General features: G+C 44.6%; 1 pseudogene; it reads right to left on the bottom strand.

Annotated features, from left to right (window-relative positions):
• Positions 1-1327: 1327 nt before the first annotated feature.
• Positions 1328-3459, bottom strand: LOC131420259 (A-kinase anchor protein 17A-like; annotated as a pseudogene).
• Positions 3460-5484: the final 2025 nt, after the last annotated feature.

Below are 5484 nucleotides of genomic sequence, written 5' to 3'. Positions count from 1 at the left end.
TCTTGAGTAGAAACCAAGGACCCCTCTTCCCCACTAGCCCATTGCACTGCAATAGGGGGTTGGGACTAGGGTTTTCATGTTTAGCAAATTAAAATACAGTATTTTATCTGGCAATCCTAGTTGGAATAAAGGTCCGACACATCTAATAATGGTGGTATTAGAGATACCTTCAATTTTTCAAAAAACCTACTAGAAAGTCAATATTTACCACAATATGGCCAACAACTATGCAAACTTTCCACCACTCTCCTACCCCACCCCAAATTCAATGTATTCTCTATTTATTTTATTCTGATTAGAAGTTTTGAGCAGCAACTATATGTACCTCTGGAATGAAAAAAAGAGAACTCAAATTAATGATTACTTAAATGCAGTTTGTTTGGAAGGCTAATTCTTTCAAAGATGAGGGTTGATAGTGGATGGGCAAAGAGTGGGAACCACTGTGTGCTAGAGTTTGCAAGGACTGCCTGGAAGTGGTGGGGAGGGACTAAGGGTGGGGGGGCATCAGATGGGGCTCTAAGATCCCTCCTCTGCTGGGATCTGAGCAGCTCTGCCCTGATCAGTTTACATAATAAGATTCAGCCTAAGATTGCATGCGAAGAAAATGGCCTACTGCAAAAATACCATCTGAAACCATTGTCCTAAATTAGGAATGTGCCGTCCAATACAGCAGCCGTGTGGCTATTGAGCACTTGAAATGTGGCTGGTCCAACTTGAGTTGTGCTGTAAACATAAAATAAACATCGGATTTCAAAGACTTAGTACACACAAAAAAAATCACAATAATTTTTATATTGACTACATGTTCAAATAATATTTTGGATATGCTAGTTAAATAAATATGTTATTAAAATTATTTTGACCTGTTTATTGTTATTTTTTTAATGTGACTAATAAAAAATTTAAAATTATATATATGGCTTGCATTATATTTCTACCGGATGGTGCTGATACACCATGCTGTGAGACACATAAATTCTAGGACTGGTATGAAGAGTACATGACCACTCGCAGGTTAGTTCAGATTGTCCACTAGTCTAAGCACTTTCTAGCTCAGAGGAATTTCATGTTTATGTTAGTTAGAGTCACTCTAAAACCCTAAATAATTGTTATTGGGCACTCTCTCCAAGGGTTTTTTTTTTTTTCCCAGTATATATTTTTTCCTCAGTATTAAGACATTTCTTTGGTTATGGTTGCAACCAGCCGAGGAAAGGCGGGGCCGTGACACTGGCCCCGGTTTTGGGAAAAACGCACAGATCGCGGCCCAGAGCAGGAAGAGGCGGCTCCCGCTGAACATCGAGACCAGCGCCGCCCAGCAGCCCCGCGATCAGCCCGGGGACCCGCAGTGCCTCTGAGCCAGCAGCAGCTTCCGCTCTTCCAGTTTTATTTTTGTCCTATAGCTTTTTCTGCTCCTCTGCTTGTAGCTTCTCGAGCTTTTTCGGATTCCGACGGAATTCACGGTCCCTCCGTTTCTGCTCCCTCTTGCGGAGCTTCTCTCTTTTTCTTTCTCTCTCCAGTTCTAGCTCCTTCTGTTTCCTTTCCTCAGCTCTCTGCCTCTTTCTCTCGGCGCTTGGGTTCTTCTCTTTGCTGCCGTTTCTTCATTGAGGGATCACTCAGGCGTGTGGTCGAGTCGAAAGGAACCATGGCCTTGCCGTCCTCTCCTCTGTACCTGAACTTCGACCCGCAAGGCACTCACGGCTTGGATGATGCCCACATACCTGCGGTTCTGGACATATACCCTTAGGTACAAGTGTCCCCCAAACTGAAGGTGTGGAAGCTCTGGCTCCTCATCTCCTCCCAGTAGGGGTCCAGCATGGGGATGTCCACATTCTGTATCTGCCTAAACTTCTCGAGCACCTTGACCAAACCTCCTTGCTGGGCTTCTCCGAGCCCGACTCCTTCAGGACGATCCATTTGCAGGGCATCCCCTGCAGGTGAATCATGGCCGAACATCTCTCTAGACAGCGTTTTCTTCATATCCTTCCCCTGCGTAAGGAGGAGTCCCAGGCGTGGCGGGTGGGGAAATCGATTTTCAAGCGGGCAGCGCGCAACCTGAGGATGTCAGAGAAGTCGCTGAGCTGGATGGTCTTGCAGTGGAGACAGGTCAGGAAAGACTTGACCAGACTCTTGTTCTCCACGTCGCCCTCCAAGGGGATGAAGTCCGTGGTGCTCTTGGAAATCCAGCGGGTGGAGAACTGGTGATCGCGCACTGTGCCCTTCAGCCTTTCCATCACCCCCCAGTTGGAGATGGACTTCCCGGCTGCTTTAGCTGCGGGAGGGGTGGGCTGATGGTCATCTTCGCCATGGGCTTGAGGTAGACGCCCTACAGAAGGCAGAGCTCACCACCTCAGGTGTGTGGTGGACTGTGGTAGCTGCTACCACAGTCAGGGCATTGGGCCAGCGCCAGGCTCTGCCTGTGTCCCAGGTCCCCGCCACTCTGGCTGAGCTCGCTGCCACCCCCTGACGACCTGGCAGGCTTGGCCAACCCACTCGGCATCACCGGTCAGCCGGAGGCACCTCTGAAGCAACACGCACCGCTGCCACCTGCCCCTGTGATGGTGTTAATGCTGCAGATACAAAGGCGAGTAAGACATCAGTTTATCCCTTTGAGGACCTCGGTCTAGAGAGAGACAAAGAAATCCTCTCGGCTGCAGGGACCTTGAATGTCTTGTTCACAGTGCCTCATTGTCTGGGCCATACCACTGGATAAATATGAATAAATAAATAGATGAATGAATGCAGAGTACTAGGGAACACACAATGGAGGGGTGAGGGAAGGCTGTCTAGAGGAAATGCTGACTCTGATGGATCAGAAAGAGATAGCCAGGCAAAGAAGGCTGGTGACAGTATTCTGCAAGGAGAAAAAGAACGGGGTTGGCTCAGGTTTATAGTAACTAATTATGCCTAGTTTAGAGGCCAGTGGAGGAGGTGATGAGAGATAAGGATGAATATAAAGAGAGTCCCATTATGAAGAACCTCATATGTAAAGCTACTAAGTTAAGATTCTATCCTAAAATCAGTGGAGAGTCATTTTTAAGCAGAGAAGCATCATTATGATATTTGTGACACAGAAAGATCAATCTGAGGGCATAATAGAAGATTGGTTATAGAGTGGCTACTACTGGAGGCAAGAAGGCCAATTAGAGAATTGGTGAATAATTCAGGCAAGGGAAGATAAGAATCTGAACTAAAGCAGTGACACTAGAACGCAAAGAGAAGGGAGATGGAATTAGGAGATATCTAAGGGGCAGATTTGACAGGACTTGAGGACAAATTGACTGTGGAGGTTGAGAGAGGAGGAGCAGAGGGTAATTGCCGGGTTACTGTCTCAAGCCACTGGGTAGGCGGTAGAGTCACTCATCAAGATAGAGAGCGTAGGAAAAAGTGGTCTAGGGATGGAGTGAGGTGGACTGGAGAATAATGCACTTACGTTTCAAGTCTGAAGTGTCCGCTGGGCATCCAATTAGAGGTATTAGCAGGCAATTGGATGTACAGAACTAGAGAGCAGGAAAACCATTTGGGAAAGAAGTAGATTTGGGGGCATCAGGGCATAGGTGATAACGGAAGCCACCTTCAATCTGGAGATGGCTATATTCGTATGTACTTGGAGAGCACTTGGGAAGAAGTTATTTTAAAATATCATCAAGATAGTGCTCAGAAAGGTCAGCTTAGTGGCTAGAGAGCAAGGGTGGTTGGTGATCTTCTCCCAGGGTGGAGAAGGAGCTGATTTCTCTTCTTGTCATCCCCACTCCCTGACCGTAGTTGACTACAATAGCAGTAGTCAACCTACTGCTCCAAGAGGAATCCTTTCGGAGGGGAAAGGAAGCAAGATTAGAAGCAGGCTCTAACAGCTTGGCCTTTGCTTGTTTCATCCAAAAGTCTTAAGGACTAAAAAATAAACCAAAAGAAGAAAAAAAGAAAAAACGCCACTCTAAAATACACCCCTCCCCCCAGGTGTTTGGATTAGCGGAATGCAGCTCAGCAATAATTCAGGGCATGACGCTCTTCTAAGAATCTGATTATCCATTAGTAACACATATACCTTAAAAAATCACATGTAAGTTCAAGTTCTGACATAACCCCTTCACTCCAAACATACTGAAATGGTAGGATAAATATAAACGGAGAGAACAACAACAGCAAAAAAGAGATAGGTAGGCTCAAAAATTAGATGAAATCTGTTTGGACCAGAAAGGGAATAGAAATGTAAAACAGCAGATTCACGCTACCCACCTGCTTTGCTCTGGGCCTAGGTGTAGGCAATGGTGGCTGTGAGTTCAATTTTCTACATAACAGGGACTAAAAGTGTTTCATATGAGACCTGAGCCAAAATCCAGGTTTAGAGTTTAAAACAGGAGTGAGAGTGGGACTCTCTGCCATCACTGACATCACCACCGGAACTTGAACTCCCCTGAGCTGTGGTTTGGATTGCTGATGGGATCTGCATTGTCATCAATAACACCTCCAGGAACACTGGAACCCAAAGTTTCCCATTAAAAATGTGCTTAAGACCCAAATTCCAAAGTGTATGGATCAAATGAATGCTAAGAAAGAGGACAAACACAATCAAGAATTAGAACATGAATGTACTTCAGATAATATTAATTTTATAGAAAAGTTTATAAACTTTAAACTTTTTTAAACTTTTGAACTTTTAAACTGACAAAGTTTTTAAAATCAGCATGATTATGATGCTCAAAAAATAAGTAAAGCCGTAATACCCATCAAAAATAATAAATTGTGAAACACAAACAGGAAAGTATGAAACAAAAATAGAGGGATATGAAAAAGAAACAGAAATCTTAAAAATGTCATTTAAATAAAAGAACTAAAATAATAGGCTCAACTTTAAACAAAACACAGTGAGAGAACAAATTAGGGAAATGGAATAGAGTACTGAAGAACTAACCTACTATAAACCGTAGACAGTCAAAGAGATAAAAACATAAAAGAGCAGGTAGGAGACATAGAGATCAAGATCATAGATTAAGAAACTCTGAATTACATTTATTTTATTTTTATTTTTTTATTTTTTTTGGTGAGGAAGATCGGCCCTGAGCTAACATCTGCCAATCCTCCTCTTTTTGCTGAGGAAGACTGGCCGTGGGCTAACATCCATCCATGCCCATCTTCCTCCACTTTATATGGGACACCGCCACAGCATCGCTTGACAAGCGGTGCGTCGGTGCGCGCCTAGGATCCGAACTGGCGAACCCCGGGCCGCCGCAGCGGAGCACGTACACTTAACTGCTTGCACCACCGGGCCGGCCCCTATTTTATTTTTTTTAAATGCTTTTTTTGTGTGTGTGTGTGTGAGGAAGATCAGCCCTGAGCAAACATCCATGCTAATCCTCTTCTTTTTGCTGAGGAAGACCAGCTCTGAGCTAACATCTATTGCCAATTCTCCCTTTTTTTCCCCCAAAGCCCCAGTAGATAGTTGTATGTCATAGTTGCACATCCTTCTAGTTGCTTTATGTGGGACAT

Source organism: Diceros bicornis, chromosome 22 (genome assembly GCF_020826845.1).
Source record: "Diceros bicornis minor isolate mBicDic1 chromosome 22, mDicBic1.mat.cur, whole genome shotgun sequence".
Taxonomy (NCBI): domain Eukaryota; kingdom Metazoa; phylum Chordata; class Mammalia; order Perissodactyla; family Rhinocerotidae; genus Diceros; species Diceros bicornis.
The sequence above is the reverse complement of the archived record's forward strand: the minus strand, read 5'-3'. Positions and strand labels throughout refer to the sequence as shown.